We start from the raw sequence: 13,775 nt of genomic DNA, 5'->3' as shown, positions 1-13,775 counted from the left end.
ATATTTAGTTAAAGGCAATTTCTACATATGTTCTTGGTGAATAGTTTATGTCTGTGAAAATAGCCTTAATGATTGTAAAGTGTTGGGCTTCCTTGGTGGTGCAGTGGCTTAGAATCCACCTGCCAATGCAGGGAACACGGGTTCAAGCCCTGGTCCGGGAAGATCCCACATGCTGTGGAGCAACTAAGCCGTCTGTGTGCCACAACTACCGAGCCGGTGCTCTATAGCCTGCGAGCCACAACTACTGAAGCCCACGTGCAGCAACGAAGACCCAACACAGCCAAAAATAAAAATAAATTAAAAAAAAAAAGAAAAGATTGTAAAGTGTTGGTGTGACTAGATAACCATTTTCAGTATTTTTTACTTTTTTTTTTTCTTAGTCCACACTGCAAGGCATGCAGGATCTTCCCCAACCAGGGATCGAACCCATGCCCCCCTGCATTAAGAACATGGAGTCTTAACCACTGGACTGCCAGGGAAGTCCCTATTTTTTACTTGTTTTGAATACATAGTAGATGTATGTTTTTAAAGTTCCAAAATAGCTGAAATTGGATTTATGGAGATGGTCAAGAACTTTATATGTGTGTACATACATCTTAATGGTGTAATACCGATCCAGTTTATGAGTCTATTTTAAGTCTTATTGATCATTTGTATCCTTGAATGTTATTTTTGTTGTATCAACTTCTGGCAAACTCTACTAGACTGGCAGATTTTTCTGCTCTGGCAGCAGAAACACTCTAGTGAACAATTTAAAATGGCTATTGGAATATCTTAAACTATTGTGGTTCTCTTGGTTTGCCTCTGATAAAAAAAGAGTTTTTTGATGTGGACCATTTTTGAAGTTTTTACTGAATTTGTTACAACATTGCTTCTGTTCTATGTTTTGTTTTTTTTTTGGCTGTGAGGCATGTGGGATCTTAACTCCCCGACCAGGGATCGAACCCATACCCCCTGCACTGGAAGGTGAAGTCTTAACCACTGGACCGCCAGGGAAGTCCCCATGATAAAAGCTTTTAAATCCAAAACGAGATAGTCATCACTTTTTCATAGTTAATGATACTTCCTCTAATAATTCAATCTAATTTGTTTGACTGCAGCCTCTATGGAAAACAGTATGGCAGTTCCTCAAAAAATTAAAGATAGAATTACCATATACTCCAACAATCTCACTTCTGGATGTACATCCAAAAGAATTGAAAACAGGATCTCAAAGAGATATTTGTGCATCTATGTTCACTGCAACATTATTCACAATATCCAAGTGTTGGAACTAACACAGTATTGTGAAGCAATTATACTCCAATAAAGATCTATTAAAAAATAAAAGTCAACAGGAGTGGGTAAAGAAAACGTGATCTATACATATAATAGAATATTTTTTGGTCTTAAAAAGGAAGGAAATTCTGACACATGCTACAACATGGAGGAACCTTGAGGACATTATGCTAAGTGAAATAAGCCAGTCACAGAAAGACAAATACAGTATCATTCTACTTGTATCAATATAAGGGATCTAAAATAGTAAACTTGCAAGCAGAAGGTAGAACACTGATTTCCAGGGGTTAATGGGAGGGGGAAGTGAGGAGCTGTATAGAATTGCAAGATGAGAAAGTCCTAGAGACCCTTGTACAATAATGTGAGCAGAGTTAATAATAATACATGCTTAAAAATGTTAAGATAGTAAATACTATGTTACATGTTTTTACCACAGTTTAAGAAAGTCAGCTTCCTTGGATATTTGTACAACATGCATAGGGATGAAAATGTAAAAATCTTTTTTAGATGTTAAGAGATCTAAGTATTTGGAGGAATTAACTATGTTTTTGGATCGGAAGTCTCAGTATTTTCAATTCTCCATAAACTGATCTATAGATTTAATGTAACCTTAATCACAAAAGCAGCAGTTTTTGGTTTTTTTGGTGGAACTTGAGAAGCTGATTCTAAATTTCATATGGAAATGGCAAGGACCAAAAATAGCCAAGATAGTCTTAAAGAAGTATTGGAGGAAAGTGGGAAGTTTTCAAATTTACTATAAAACTAAAATAATACAATGTGTTACTGGCAAGACTGGCTGTGTAATTTGCAGGACCCAGTGTAAAATGAAAATGTGAGGCCTTTCAAGAATTCCAAGACATTAGTAGGCGAATATTAAATCAAGTGCTGGGCTCTTCTGAGTATGGGGCCCTGAGCAGCTGCATTGGTGGCAAGCCCATGAATTCGGCCTGATTATTGGCTCAAAAATATAAAATAAACCAATGGATCGAAATAAAAAGCCCAGAAACAGGCCCAGGCACATAAGCTCATTTGACTTATGACAAAAAGTGGCCCTGCAGGAGCAATGGAGAAAGGACAGTCTTTTCAGTATATACTGAGGAGAGAAAAATCCAAGTGCATAAAAGTATAGGCTTGAAAAGATGAAAAAGTCCTTAAAAAAGGAAGGAAATTCTAACATGCTATAACATGAATGAACCTTGAGGACATGATGCTATGTGAAATAAGACAGATGCAAAAGGACAAGTATAGTATGATTGCACTTACATGAGGTACTTAGAGTAGTCAAATTCATAGAGACAGAAAGGAGAATGGCTTCTACCAGGGGCTGGGAGGAGAGGGGATGGGGAATTATTATTTTATGGGTACAGAGTTTCAGTTTGAGAATATGAAAAATTCTGGAAATGAGTGGTGCTGATGGTTGCAGAATAGTGTGAATGAACTTAATATGGTAAATACCATGTTATATATATTTTAACAATAAAAAAGAAAGATGAAAATCAAATAATATAGCTGTAGAAGAAAATATAGAAGAATAACTTCATGATCTTGGCCTAGAGAAAGGTCTTTTAAGCAAGATTCAAAAGACACTAATGATAAAGAAAATGTTTGATGGCTTTGATTCATTTAAATTAAGTAACTTTTCTTTATCAATGATACCATTAAAAGAGAGAAACATAAAGTCACAGAGTGGAAGAAGGTATTTGCAACACATGTAACCAGCAAGGGGCTCATATCCAGAATATGTAAAGTACATCTGAGGCTTCCCTGGTGGCGCAGTGGTTGGGAATCTGCCTGCTAATGCAGGGGACACGGGTTTGAGCCCTGGTCTGGGAAGATCCCACATGCCGCGGAGCAACTAGGCCCGTGAGCCACAACTACTGAGCCTGCGCGTCTGGAGCCTGTGCTCCGCAACAAGAGAGGCCGCGATAGTGAGAGGCCCGCGCACCGCGATGAAGAGTGGCTCCCGCTTGCCACAACTAGAGAAAGCCCTCGCACAGAAACGAAGACCCAACACAGCCAAAAAAAAAAAAAAAAAGTACATCTAAAAATCAGAAAAATATAGAACAGTGAGTAAAATGGAAAAATGGGCAGGTATTTCCAAAGAGAGGGCATGCAAATGGACAATAAACATACAGATGTGCTTTAACCATGCAAGTTAAAATCACAACGAACTAGCTCCACACAACAAGACTGGCAACAGCAGGGGTTGGTAAGGGTGTGAAATCACAGGAACTCTTAACACTGCTGGTGCTGTAATCACTTTGGAGAATGGTGTGCCAGTGTCTTCTAAGCTGAAGATTTGCACACCCACGAGCCTGCAGTTCCTCTAGGAGCTACTTACTTACTAGCATGTGTGTGTGTTGCAGCCAAAGACATACACAAGTATGTTCTTAGCAATATGTTGATCATAGCCTCTGCCATGGACTGAATGTGTCCCCCAGATCCATACGTTGAAACTGAATCCCCAGTGTGATGGTATTTGGAAGTGGGGCCTTTGGGAGGTCATGACGGTGGGGCCCACATGTGGGATTAGTGACCTTATACAAGAGACACCAGAGTTTCTCTCTCTCTCTGCCATGTGAGATCACATGGGAAGACAGCCATCTTTAAATCACAAAGATGTCTAGATGGCTTTCACCAGAACCCGACCCCGACCATGCAGTCTCCCTCATCTTGGACTTCCCACCTCCAGAACTGTGCAAAATAAATGTTTGTTGTTTTAGCCACTCAGTCTATGTATTTTTGTTAAAGCAGTCCCCAAATGGAAACAATGCAAATGTCCATCCACAGAGTAATGGACTAAAAAAGAAAGCATCTTCATACACTGACTTCTATATAGCAGGAATAGAATGAACTACAGATGCATCCAGCAACAGTGTTAAATCTTCAAAGTACATAATATTGAGAGAAAGAAGGTTGATCTAAAGCTGTGCATACACTGCTTGATTCCATTGATAGGCGTTACAGAGACACGCAGCTCTCACTATCATCACTGGACACAAGGACGCCTGGTCAACTACAAAACCATTTCAGGAAGGGCTTCCTGCAAATGCCTGGGGGCAGAAATCCAGGCAGGGGGCAGGGAGCGAGGAGGTACCACTGGGATGCATTTGGTGGTGACACAGGGGTTTGCTTGGCAATAATTTGCTTAGTTGAACACATATTTTAAACATTTTTTCTGGATGTATATTCACAATAAAGAGGAAAAATAGAAATTAGAGCAAGTATGAAAACTCTCTCATGTAGTATTACTGGAGGGGGATGTGGAACCAGACTTTTTTCCTGGTTCTTTTGTGTATTTGATGACCTCTTCCCTACCCCGCCCCCCTCGTCATCCTCCAGCATTTAGAGGAGCTCCTGTGCTAGGAGAGGGGACCCTCCTGACCTCTGCTCCCTCATCGCTGCTGCCCAGGCAGGCCCGGCCTTTGGCCCACAGAAGACGCTCTGTGCTGGCCAGCTGACCAGGCCCAGCTCTCTTCCTTAGGGATGTGTTTTCTTGCTTCTTCGTAGGCAAGGTCATTCTATTTTTTGTTTGTTTGTTTTTAATTTTTTCCCCTTGGTTTAAAAAAATTTTTTTTTTAATCTTTAAATTTTTTTTTGGCAAGTCCATTTTATTTGGATGCCAGGTGTTGTAGATTTTACCAGGTTGTAGACTTGATATTTTTGTATTCTGAGAAATATTCTTGAGTTTTTTTCTGAGATGCAATAAAGTTACTTAGAAGTTGTTTGATCTTCTGTGGTCTTTTGTGATTTGTCAGGTGAGTTAGGAGCTGTGTTCAGTCTAGATCTAAGAGTCTGGGTTAACCCCTGAGCACTCTTTCCCGATACCCAGTGAATCTGAGGTTCCAGTCTGGCCGGTGGAATCCCAAGTGGGCACAGGGTACTGGTCTCTCCCCACTTACGGCACTCTTCACAGGCACGTGTGAGTACTCTGCAGATGGCCAGGGCTCTCTCTTGGCAGTGGTCTCTGTTTAGGTCCTCTGTCCTAAAACTCTAGCTTCCTTTATCTCCCTGGATGTCCAGCTCCATCTCCTGAACTTGGGGAGCCCTCTGTATTCATCCAGGAAGCCCCCGGTGTGCTCTGCAGCCCATAAACCTCTCAGGCAGGGAGCAGGGCTCACCCCATCCATTTCCCATCTCCCAGGGACCACCGTCCTTCCTCGCCCAATGTCCTGTTGTTCACCGAGCTTGTGTGGTTGTGTTGGTAGTTTGGGGAGGAAGGGTAAATCTGGTAAATCTGCAACTCCATCCTGGGTGCACCAATGGAGGTTGGGCTGTACCCCAGGTGGGACAGGAGAGAAGATTCTGAGCACAGGGCTGGCAGGCAGAGGTCTCAGAATTTCTCTCTGCTGTCTCTTTTCTCAGGCAGGAGCTGGGGAGGGAGGAGGCCTGAGGAGAGAGGAGACTGCAGGGGAGAGTAGAGAGCTAGTGGATCAGGGGATCCTGTGTGATGTCCAGCAGCACGGAGGCCGAGAAGCCCCTCGATGGGATGGCCAGGCGAGCCCCAGCTGGCTCTGGCTTTCAGGCCCCGTGCTGTGGCTCACGCCTAGGTGGGGTGACCAGGTCCTCGCTTTTGATCATAAGGGAAACATGATCCCCTGGGTTCACCCCACTGAGATTCCCCTCCATAACCCTTCTTTGAAAGGTGCCCCTCTTGGGCCCTGGTGCTGGGCCAATCCATCCAAGGCCAGCCTTGTTGGTCTGCGCAGGGCCTGGCACCCTCTTGGTCTTTGTCCTGCAGGCCTCTCTATTTCACGAGCCTGAGAATAGCCCATTTGTTTGGGAAGAGCCAGAAACCCTCAACAGTTCTCTGTCCCGAAATTCTCAAGAACAACGTGTTTGTTTTAACTTGAGGAACATGAGCCTCCGCCTGGAAAATCTAAGTGACCTCAGCCACTGTGCCCTCAACACCAGTAAAGGTATTCAAATGAACTGCGCGGACCACCCCACCTTCACCTTTCTCAACTTCATCAGGATGTGCAGAAGCAGGAGACAGGCCCACAGGGGCGTCTGGCCTCTGCTGGTGGTGGCCTGGCTTCTTGTCCTCAGTGCCTCCATGACATGAGACAGGGCCCAGCCCCTCCTCTCCCTGAACCAACTCGTCCGGCCACCCATCTCCTTAGAACACACGGGAGGCCCAGTCACCCCACTCCAGGCCGAGACTGCTGTCCTCTCGGGGTCTCCCTCTGCCTGAGCACATGCGGGGCCCTGGAATGCGGCCTTTTGTCCTCCTTACTTCACCGGCCTCTGGAGGAGGAAGAAGAGCATCCAGCCTCCTCTGCCCATCGTTGGCCGCCCCGCAGGCCCTGGGGCTGTGACAGCACAGTGCCCTGGTCAGCTCTGGCCTCCGTGGGTGAGTGTGCTTGGTTTCTTCCTGCCGAAGGTCAGGGGTGGGGGTGCCCAGCCAGCCTGGGGGCTTGGATTCTAGAGCCTTCAAGGGCCCCAGGAAACGTCAACTCAAAGACACACCCACACTGGGCACTCAGCCTGCAAGATCTTCCCGAGCCCTTGGTCTGGACATAGCCCGGACCCTGCCTGGTTGGAGGAGGGCCAACACTGACCAATGTCTTGGGCGTTGGGCCATGGACGTTGGCCCCAGGCCAGTCCCCGGCAGCCAAGGTGTGGCCACTCCAGCTGCTCCTGCCCCTCCAGCAGGGGGTGCTGTTTGCCACACTCTGGCTCTTAGCTGCCCTCCACCGTGCAGGGTCCCCAGACAGCTAGGAGACACATCCCCTCACCTTTCTTTTCTGAGCACATGCTGTATGCAGGGAAGATTCTATAGGCACTAAGGGAAGATGGAGCGAGGACCAATAAGCCCTACTGCAGAAATTATGTCTGTCGGAGGATGGAAGGCCAGTTATCATCATGACCGCTGGTGCTGACATTCACGGAGCCAGGGGTACCATGCACAGGCTCAGTGCCTTGCAGCCATGACCTTGCCTCAGCTGGCAACTTGATTATCCCCATCCTACAGATGGGGAATGTGGCTCAGAGAGTTCATCAACTTGCTCAGGCTCACACAGCTAGACACACGGCTGCTCACATGGTAAAATGGCAGATCAGTCTCAGCAAGGGAGAGGAGGTGGCCTTGAGCTCTGGGGATGGGGATGGGCTCTTAGACGGAGGACAGAGAGGAAAGGCAGAGAACAAACACCACAGACAAATCAGGGTGCTGGCCACCCACTGAGCCTGGACCTGTGGGGTGGCAGGGGCAGGACGAGCTCAGAGCCGGGTCCTCCTGGGTTGCAGGGGTGTGGAAGGGATTCTGCTAGGGAGTGACACCCTCCATAGGGCTGGATCTGCCAGGGCCTGAAGCTCGTTATGACAAGAAATCAAAAACAGGTTTGTGGGTGAGTCAGTGGCTGGGAGCACATGGAGAAACAGGCTTCTTGGAGGTCTTCCCTCGGCCCTGCAGACTGTGCAGCTGCCCAGGCCTGCCTGCCGGCCCTGGACCACAGTGCTGGCCCGAGGACCAGCGGGAGCAAGTTTGCTTGGGCCCGCTGGGCACCTTCCTGCACAGATCCACCCTCACTGTTGTGTCTAGAGTGCCGGTGGGGGTCGAGGAGGGTACACTGGCCAAGGCTACATCTGAAACCTTGTTCCCAACCACAGACAGGGCAGGCCGGTCGGAAAATATTCCTTTCCTGAGACATCGCAGCTTGGCCTCTTTGAATCACCCGGCCACTTCCTTCCTGTGTGTATCTTACACACTCTGGCTGAGGGAGGGGATGGGTTCGGCGTGTGTTGTTGTTGCTTGTTTTAAGTGTTTGTCTATGTCTTTTTCCTTTGTGAGTTGCACGCTAGGAGGGTGAGGTTGGTTCTAAGAGGCCTTTGTCACTGTAAGGGACGTTGGGGATGACTTGGGTTTTCTTTGCAAGTTAAAAACCTCTGCTGGTGAGAATGAGAAGGAAGGAGGGTCTCCTTAGGGCCACACATAAGGACCTTCATGTGTACAGGTAAGGCAGGTGAGGAACGTGGAAGATCCGGGAAGCTGAGGTATTGGCCGTGGTCTTGGAGCCGAGGTTTCCTGCCTCCTAAGTCCAAGCACTTTCCTGGACATCCACGGGCAATGTTAACACGCCCTCCAGTGCCTGTGGCGGCCAGCCACACCACTCCTCAACCTTCAGAGCCTGCACTAAAAACATCTGGTGCTTGTTTCCTGAAAAGCCAAGGGATCTTTGGCTTGTTAGTTTTTCTTTCTCTTTAGGTAAACAGAATAAAAGAGAGTTTCTCAAACTTTCTTGGCTGTGACTCAGGAGATAATACAATTCACATAGCAACCCCATACACACACGAGTGTACACATGTATATATGCATGTGTGTATAATGTGTGTACATGTGTATGCAAAATACAAACATTTATCTATAATGGATACAATTTTCATAAGAAACACTCTCTGTATGTGCCCCACATTCACCCTACCTGTGATACACCCACATTTTCTGTATAGATGCACGTAAACATACATAAATGTGTATCTGTAACTGATGCAAATTTTAGGAAACAACATCAACTCACCTTGAGTGTGATATACTTGATGTGTGATCCAATCCATTTTCTGCTGGCCACCTCCCACTGAGCTATGTCCACACATCAGTGGGTCACAATCGATGCTTGGCAAACACTGAAAAGGAAGGAGTTGTGTGTGTGGGGCCCCACAGTCCCGCACCCAGTCCCCGTGCACCTGCGCTCCATGCAGTCAGGTGCATGTGTGCTTTGGACCTGAGGGCAGGAAGGTTTGCCCCTGCCCATGGGGCAGGCCTGGGAACCCTACCCCAGACTCAGGATTTCCTAGGGGGCCAAGTGTTTGGGGGGGTGCAGGTAGGAGGAACTCGAGGCCACACCTCCAAAGACAGGTGCCCACATGGCCACATGTGGCACTCGCTGCCCCTCCGAGCGAGCCCTGTTTCTTCTAAATGTGGGTGGTGGTGATAATGATCAAAGCACAGCCAGCTCACCTCGTGTGGCAGGAGGTGCTCAGCGTGGAGGTGCTTCTTCCTAATCACGTGGGGATGAGAGGCCTGGTGGCCCTGCCCAGCGCAGTGGGTGGGAGGAGTTGAAGGTGAGGGCAGTGTCAGTTCACCCAGGTGCGCCCTGTGTGTGTGTGGGGGAAGGATGGGGGGACCCAAGAGGCTGTTCAGAGAGACTTTGTCCACGGTTGCTGTGAGCTGCACGTGGCTGTGGAGCCCCTTTATTCCACGCCAGGTGACAATGATGCCCATCTGCGAAAGTGCCCACGGAGCCCTTTCTGATGGGCACTTTCTTGCAGGGCTCTGCGGCCAGCGATGGAACTAGATATCCAGACGCGACCCTCCCGCAGCTCAGGTCCACCCGGGCTGCAGGGACCACAGATGCAAGCCTGCTGCAGGCCGGTCTCTGGGGGGTTAAGCAACCATGGAGTGGGGCAGTGTGGGGGCTGCAGGGTGCAGGCTGCCCACCCCCAGCTCAGCCAGACGTGTGGGCACCAGCCCTGGTTCCCAGCCATCCATGGTGTACTGGTGTTCCCCTGGGACCTGACATTGAGTGTGGGCAAGGGTGAGAGGCAGTGAATGTTTATTATCTTTCCATGGAAAGACAGTCACTGGGCCAGATTAGAGATACACCCAACTGTTTAACGGCCCCCAGAGCTGCTGCGAGCTTTTACACCATAATTGCCCAGAGCGACTTCATGCACGGAGAGGATCTGCTGGTCAGAGGGGCTTGGCAGGTGACCTGGGTGGGGAATGTGGGTGGGGCAGCTATCTTCCTTCATGCTGGGGTTTGCTCTGGGTGCCTCTGCAGCCATCTCCAGCTCCCCTTGTAAGGGAAGCTCCCCTTGCTTTAGAGCCCGAGTATCTGTGGGATGGGGTGCAGCCCAGGAAACAGAACTGGCAGAAGGCAAGCCTGGGGTCCTTTTTCTATGTCAGCCCTGCTCCCTGCTGGTGCTTCCTCCCACTACTGTTGCCACATTTAGCAAATAAAAATACAAGCTGTCCAGTTATATTTGAATTTGAAATAAACAATGAGTACATTTTTAGTATCAGCATGGCCCCAATGTTGCATGGGTGTCCTGTATTTGTCAACTCTACCTCCTAGACCTTGGGCTCCATGGTTGGACCTTTGACCCCGCAGTCTGTAGGGGCTGGGGGCTGAGACTGCAGGCCTGAGGCAGCCAGGACAGTCCACCAGACAGCAGAGACCTTGTGCAAACGGCAGATGTGTAAAGAACGGGTCAGAGGAGTGGGATCCCGAAGGCCCTGAACAGAGCCTGAGAGACAGAAGCTGTGCGTGTTCTGAGCCCACGAGCCCTCATGTGGATGGCTGTGATCTCCACCCAAGCTCACTGGAAAGGGTCTCTGTTCCCCAAACCCTGTCCCTCACCAGCCCCTGACCTTGCAGTGGGGTATTGGTCCCCAGATGCTTCCCCTGGGGGAACAGAGAAGGCTTGCTCAGCTGGCCCCTGTGCCCCCTATATCTGAGGAGCTGGGGCTCTCTAGCAGTCCTGGGGGCACCCTACTTCCATCAGGTCCTGACCCCTGGAACCACAGGACATGAGACTGAAGAGAAAAGGGAAGATTGGGTGTGAGAGGAATGTCCCAGGGATAAACACAGCCCCAGTAGAAAGGCCTGGGTCTTTCCTGCTCCCACACCCAGGCCAGGTAACTTGCTTTTCTTTCACTAACAGCTTGGCCTTAGGGAAACGGAGCGCCCTAGAACCCTAGCTTCAGCTGGAGGAGGGATATTAGCAGTACAGCCCAGCTAAGAAGAATTCTGTTTTAGGGTGTGGGGCCAAAGGCCATTTAGTAATTGTATTACTCAGGAACTTTTTTTTTTTTTTGTAATTGCTTGAAGATACAGTTCAAATTAGCTTAAACAGAAAGAGGAAATTTATTGGCTGTGTAACAGGATGACTAGCTTCAGGCATAGTTGGATCCAGGAGCTCACATTGCATCCATAGTCAACATGTCAACCTCTCTGTACATAATTCTATTCTGTCCCCCATCCCCCTTTCACTTCTTCCTGCAGCCAGCTCCCTCACATGGTCAGATTGTCAAGCTGGCCATCAACAGCTCCATTTAGACAAGCTAGAGCCTCACAGCAGAGAACTCAAGTCCTTGAGGCCACTCTGATTGGTCCCCTTGGTTGTACGCCCAGCCCAGATGGACCCCTGTGCTAGGGAGGCAGAGCTTGGCCAGCCCAGGGTCATATGCCCACTCCTGTGAGGGCAAGAGGGAAGAGTAAGTTGGGCAGACAGGGCAGTGTATTCCCTTGCTAAATTCTCTGCTCACCGTCCCAGTGCTTGTGTTTCCAGCAGGGACCTCACCTGGAGAAGAGAGGGGTGGTCCGTATGAGAGTGGATTCAGCTAACCCTAGTCATTTTACCCATAACTTTGCTAATGTGACGTTTAACAAGCCAGTCAGAAGGCTGGGCATTTATGTCGTTGACAGGTGACTCGGGCAGGGCCTGGGGAACGAGCCAGCCTCCTGCCAAAGCGGAGTGTAGGCAGAGTTGGTCCTTGGGGCTCAGGCCTTTTGGATGGAGACTTCTGTTGCTGAACATCTGGTCTCCCTCTGCTTCCAGTTTCTTGGGAGGTGACACTGCTAAGTCCCTCACAGTCAAGGGTCATGTGACTGGTGGTGGCTGTGCACTGTGAGTGGAATGCTGTCTGTGACATCCAGGGCGAGCCATGATTCTCCAGACCCTCTCCCTCTTCCATACACATTGACCAGATAGGAGTTCTTGAGGGGAGACAGAGCCACAGGGTGGGTGCATCTTGGAGGGCCACCTGCCACTTGGTTAATCGCATCCCTGAGAGTTGCCCAGATCTGAAGTGTACTGTGTGTGAGAAATAAATGTACAGAAGGGAAATAAACCTTTGCTCAGACTCTAAGATCTGGGGCTGTTTGTTGCAGCAGAATAGGGTGACCTCTTCTAACAAATACACCTTGACAGTCTTTTGGACAATTTGAGACCTTGCTTTGCTCTGAGATGGCCCCAGTCTGTTCATCCTTTCCGTCTCTCAGGATCTACACCCCTGCCTTCCTTCTTCTCTATCAAATATTCCTGGCTGGCTGATGGGGTGCTCATTTGAGCTAAGGTCTGAATGGCCGATGCGGGTTAATCTTGCCCATCCAACATTCTTTCAACCTTAAACTCTAACCAAACTGAGCATCCTCCGGAGTCCTTTCCCCGGGATCTTTGCTGTCCGGGGCCTTTCCGTCCTGTTCCTGCCATGGGGCCTCGCTGCCCGCTTGGATGGGTGCGGTCATACCAATCCTTTCACACCTGCTCATATCAGGCTCCTGGACGACCTTCCCCAGGAGGTCCATGTGGACCCCAGCCTGGACTCTCCTGCAGGCTGAGCTTGTAGCTTCATCTTGGAACCACGTCTGTGCTCGCCTGCCTCTCGACATACTGGGGCTCCTGGAGGGGAAGCGGGGTCCAGCCTGGCCCCCGGCGCCCAGGGACTTTCACCTGCGCACAGACCTCACTTTAGCAGAACTGTCGATGCGAGTCAAGGGCACTAAGACACCTCCTCTCGCCCAGCTCGCGGCTTCGTGACGGGGTGGGGGGTGGAGGTGCAGAACGCCCGGGGACACCCTGAACCCCGCCGCTCGCTCAGTCGCCCTTTCTGTGGCACTTGCGGCCGCCACAGTCAAGGCAGCGGGCGGCCCGCGCTGACCTCGCCGACATTTCCTGTCCGGGGAAACGCCCCGCGGAGAGAGCGGAAAGCGCAAGTCTGGGCGAGGGCGGCGCTGAGGGCACGGTGACCTGCCAGGGAGGGCGGTACCTGCGGCCCGACGGGGAGACGCCCGCGCCCCCAGGCCCTCTGCCACCCCTGCGCCCCCCGCGCCCTCAGGCCCTCCGCCGCCCCCGCGTACCCCCGCGCCCCAGCCACCGCGACCTTCCGCGACCCCGCGGCGCCGGCCCTGCTGCGCTGCTCTCCGGCCCTAGCGCACCGCCAAACCGCGCACCCGGCCTCAGCTAAACTCAGAGCCTATTTTTAAACCTGGAAGCTGGCTGGAGACCAGTTTGCAAAGACAAACCTTTAATAGAAAGAGGTCCATGAATGAAAGCAAAAGCAAGGCACGTCAGTGTGGGGACTAGTCAGTGGCCACAGAAAACCCTTGGTGTCTTTTCTGTGGTTCCAGCGACGGGGCAGCTACTTCCCACATAATACCATTTGCTGAACACTTACCTGTACTGGGAGAGGCGCGGGTGATGGCCGCTCCTGTTTACTGCTTGAGTACGTGCTGTGTGCCAGGCGCATCGCCAGCCACTTTAGGTACATTGTCTCAGGGGTTATCCCAACAACTTTTTTTTACTGAAGCATAAATACATCAGTCCAAGGCACTTACATCTTCGCACAGCAGGAGATTCAGACTTACCCATCTTCAATTTCGACATCAATGCACTCTTCCCAGTCACTATGGTTGTGTGGCAAACCATCCCCAAACTTAGTGGCTTAACAATGACATTTATTTTGCTCATGAATCTGCAAAATAAATTCCCCT

This window comes from Balaenoptera acutorostrata, chromosome 3, assembly GCF_949987535.1.
Source record: "Balaenoptera acutorostrata chromosome 3, mBalAcu1.1, whole genome shotgun sequence".
NCBI classification, from domain to species: Eukaryota; Metazoa; Chordata; class Mammalia; order Artiodactyla; family Balaenopteridae; genus Balaenoptera; species Balaenoptera acutorostrata.
Note: the sequence above shows the minus strand (reverse complement) of the source record.